This window comes from Triticum urartu, chromosome 2A, assembly GCF_056163025.1.
Source record: "Triticum urartu cultivar PI428250 chromosome 2A, HENAU_Tu73, whole genome shotgun sequence".
In the NCBI taxonomy this organism is placed as follows: domain Eukaryota; kingdom Viridiplantae; phylum Streptophyta; class Magnoliopsida; order Poales; family Poaceae; genus Triticum; species Triticum urartu.
The window spans coordinates 686,702,983-686,707,780 of NC_141874.1; the positions used below are offsets into that span (position 1 = coordinate 686,702,983).

General features: G+C 41.7%; 1 long non-coding RNA gene across 1 annotated transcript; it reads right to left on the reverse strand.

Annotated features, from left to right (window-relative positions):
• Window positions 1-1,498: 1,498 nt before the first annotated feature.
• LOC125543022 (uncharacterized) lies at window positions 1,499-4,334 on the reverse strand. The gene is made up of 3 exons (XR_007298228.2): window positions 3,837-4,334; window positions 2,846-3,087; window positions 1,499-2,121 (listed from the first exon to the last, which is right to left on the reverse strand). It is a non-coding gene; the product is annotated as an uncharacterized LOC125543022 (long non-coding RNA).
• Window positions 4,335-4,798: the final 464 nt, after the last annotated feature.

A 4,798-nucleotide genomic window follows, 5' to 3' on the forward strand; every position in this document is an offset into this window, starting at 1 on the left:
CATACATATATATATATATAGAAAAATGGTTGTGTACTCCTGGAAGTACGTACTCCTGCTCCTCATATACCATATAGATGAATCTTTTATACCACTTTATTATTTTTAATATACTTCATTAGTAATTATTAGATACCTCAAAATGAGTTCCATGAAAAAATTCATGTGAGTCTACATATTTTTAATAAACTAATTAGTAATTATTAGATACCTCAAAATGAGTTTCATGAAAAAATTCATGTAAGTCTACATATTTTTAAATGTTTACGTATATACTGATGTGTTTGTACGTGAAAAAGATATATTATAAAAAGTACGTCATAGATAATATTTTTTCAACAAAACACGTATTTGGGTATCTTAGAATATTTAATGAAGTATATTGAGAATAATAAAGAGGTATAATTAATGCATATATGAGGTATATATATATAATTACCAACTTCGCACAAGTCCACCATCCCGCCCTATAGTAACTATTTACATAATTCATTATAGTAAGATCGTACGACAACCAAAGTAATGGATTAAATTCATTACCGGTTGTATGCACTAGACCTCGCCACACCCGGTACTATATATTCACCTAATTCCCATAGTAAAATCCTTTGAAAACATAGTAATGAAACAATAATGGTTACTGGATGCGTGTAAGAGGGGGTACTAGTTACGTGGAACATAGTAAAAGACGGAAAATAATTACCTCTCTCACTACTAGTAAAAGAGCCATCCAAAAAATTGAAAATTGTATGATTATTTTTCTAATGAATACGACATGGTAATTATGTTACGGCATTGGCCTGGGCCAAATACAATAAATTTGAGTATCTAATAAACGTAGCATTTGAGGTAATAAACCTTGTAATATGCAAGTCTGTATTTTTTAAATAAAAGTAATTAATTCTGTAATGCTAATCTATACTTCTATACTACTATTAAACAAACGAACATTTTCTTTCCTAACTCCACCCGCTAAGTGTACCCAGGTTGATTAATACCATCAGATTATCCCACCAAATTAGATCTAACATCCCGGATTAATCTAATCCAACCCAATGGTTAGCATCTACACTTCTACACTACTATTAAACAAGAGAACTTGGCGGACGAAAACTCTGCCGGACCCATGCTCGCGCAAGATCGAAACGGTTCCACAAATTCTGTTCATGTCCCAACAACAAATGGCTAAACTACAGAAAATTAGCCACATCTACACGGACGGGGCTTGCCTGCTCCGCCCGGACGGGGCTTGCCTGCTCCGCCCCGGTACTCCCATCCGTGCGCCGCGCACTTCCTTCCGCATCGAACGGTTCCCCTTTTTTCTCTCCGTGGCCCTTTCCTTCGAAGAGAAAATCACAAACAACTATGTGCTAATGAGTACGATGGCGAGTAGTGCTTGAGACTAGGAGCCGCTGCTACCACACCGTGGAATCTATCGGGTATATAATCAGATGTGATGAGATATGTGCGTACGGGTATGGAAAGGACACATAATACATGGTTGTTTGTGAATTATTTCTTCGAAGGAAAGAGACATGGAGAGAAAAGAACGGGAACCGTTCGATGCGGAAGGACGTGCGCGGAGCACGGATGGGAGTACGGGGGCGGAGCAGGCAAGCCCCATCCCATCTACACTACTATTAAACACACGCTCGCGCAAGATCGAAACGGTTCCACAAATTCTGTTCGCGTCCCAACAACAAATGACTAAACTACAGAAAATTAGCCACAATTAACGGCAATTAAACACGTCCGCCTAACAACAAGTAGCTAAACTTACGGGAATCAGATGGATCTTCCTACCCTTGCCCACCCGGACGTACGTCGCAGCCGCAGAGCCTGTCCTGCGCCATTGCAGCCATGTGGCGCGGACGACGACCGCGCCGAAGAGCTTCTCGCGAAAGCAGGTGCAGACTATCCTCTTGTGCGCAATATGTGGCCGGTTCCATCCCAGTTAATCTCAGTGTCTTTCTTCGATGTCGCTGTTCAGACGGACACTGCAGTGAGACGTCGGCGCCGCAAGCCACTGTTGCGCCGTCGCCGCCCAGCCAGTTTTGGCCATCGTCCCCTTTCGCGGCCGACGACGTAGGCGCCGACGAACTCCTCAGGCAACGCACCTGCCTGCACCAAAGGAACATGGGTATGATTTTACAGGATATTCAATTGGGTTAACTTATGGGGCCGACCAGTTCCTGATTTTACACAAAATTCTATTTAACATATATGTGCGTTCTTCATTTGCTTCCCTAATCCATGTCAAATTTGCATCCTTATAACAATGTTCTTCACTCTCAAATTTGCATATTTACAACAATGTGCTGATCAATGCATCATTTTTGTGCAAACCATAATAGATCTACCTCCTGTAACTTCAGCATGAATTTTAACAGTGCATCAAACTGGAGCCCTCCATCATATTGGTTTAACAGTATAGTATTCGAATCTATATGACTGAATGAATAAAACCCAGTCAGTATGATGTATTTGTAACCTGATCCAAGAGAGTGCGGAAGAAAACCCAGTCCAAGAATATGCATTTTTTCTGTACATAAATGAGGTCGTCTTCTATTATCAAATTTGCATATTAGATGGCTGCGGGATAAGTATTGCATGATAAACAAAAATATTAAACCAAACATATAGGCTCGGAAACAGTTTGGATTTTACAAGAGAAAATCTACTAAAGTAAATTCAGGTAGAATCAATGGCAGAGCTAGGATTTGGAAACAGGATAGTCCTCCTCCAAAATTATGTCGTTTCAGTTACAGAGAAGCTTTGATGTATCACAGTAGTCTAACTGATGCATTCAACAAATAACTGGAATATTCAGAAATTATGTAAGTACCTGATCATTTTGGCCAAAACAAAAGCCAAGACTATCATGAAGTAAACCTGTCAATAACTTCTTCTGTACAACGCTGAAAAGCTTCGGGATGAGTATTGAAAACATGTCAATGTGTATGGCAGGCAGGTATGCATCCCCATTCCCATCTTTGTGTTTATTCCAGAGTCCCAAAAATTTAGGATGGAACGAATTCCATGACTCTTAGATAGTTAGATGGTCTTCAAAATCCATTTCTTGTAAGCCTGCAAAAGCACTTCTGTTTTAACAGGGGGGGCGGGACAACAAGAAATATATCTAAAAGGTTGTGCTATATCATGAATAACACTTGTGCAGCTGCCGTAAGTAGTACTGAAGATGCCAGAGATGTTTATGGACTTCTAATAAGGCAAGTTATTCCAAGAAAGGAAATTTTTGAGGTGATAAACTCTTTGAGCCAACCACCGTCCTCTATATATGAGAATCATACCATCATCATTCTTCAAACTGTATTATCCTACAGTCATACATGCTTATCCTACTGTACTATCGTACTATGCTTCTCTTGATCCTCTTTGATTTGCTATAAACCTCACATTTGGAAACTTAACCCTGCACATCTAAGAACATGTGTTCATTTTTCAAAATAGAAGTAAATTTCTTTGGCAGGATCAAGCCAAATCAACCTCATCTGTCTTGGTCCCTATCGCCCCTAGCCACCCAGAATTCTAATCCACCAATCAATCAGCTTTATCGCAGTATGGTTGCCTGAAGAATATTAACTAACTGGAATCCCCACTCATAACAGTTGCCCCAACCAAGTTAAGAACGTCTAATCGAACAGCTTACTCCAAGATTAGGCAGACCAAAATAGGATCACCCCAACTTCTAATTTTTCTCCCCGATTCTAAAATGACTCTCATGCTTAAACCTAGACTACTGAGCTACATATGTACTATACAGGAATGGATAGCAATTAGGGATTAGAAGAAGTGGGTAATGGGGAGTAACTCACATCAGATACAAGCAGATATGAAAGCTGAAGTGGGGAATAGATCGTCTAATGGCGCCGGCTTGCACTTGCAAGGACCAGCCACCGCGGCACTGCTGCCGGACCTAGGCAGGGCAGGGTGCGGCGCAGTCGCACGCACAGGGTGGTGGTAGCCACCGACGAGCGAGATGGAGATGGAGGCACCGGGCGCGGAGGTTGCGATGCACGATTGCCACTGCCCCCAATCTGATGGAGACGAGTCCCGCGCCCAGCGACCATGCCGAGCTCGAGCGGATCCTTGGGCACTTCGGCGACAGACTCGACGAGGAGGGGCCGAGAAGATTGGGGGGAGTGCGAGCCTGCGAGACCTCGCTCCGGTGATGGGGACGAAGAGGATGGGCGGCCTGAGGAGGTAGAGAGAGATAGTGTGTGTGTGTGTGTGTGTGTGTGTGTTGTGGGCTTGTGGCCACCATGGAATAGGGAGCAGTGGGGAGACAGTGAAGGGATAAGGTTAGGGGCAGGTTGGTGAGAGAGGTGAGGAGAACCGAGAGGGAGAGACAAGTGTGCTTTTTTTTAGCTCTTTTTTCTTTTTTGAGGGGTCATTTCTTTTCTTTTCTGAGTTGGTATTTTAGCCCTTTTGGTCTAAGTCAGATCAGATATAGCGTCCGATGTTGTCCAATTCATTTTTTATCCCTAGCGCATTTGGTCATTTGGTTTGTATTCAGCATTGGACTTTGTCCAATTCTTTTTTATCAGGTGTGTCCAGTTTGACTATGTGGATGTGCTATCGTTTTATACGGTCACAAGGGGTACAAAAAGTATTCATTCACAATCATTTTGAAAGTTTTATAAAACTATTAAGATTTTTATCGGTATTTGTTATTGAACCTATCAAAATTTCATAATCATGCAAGTTGTGGTCTCTGAATGTTAAATTTCATGGAGTACCTACGGGCGGTATTTTGTCCAACACTCATATTTTGCTG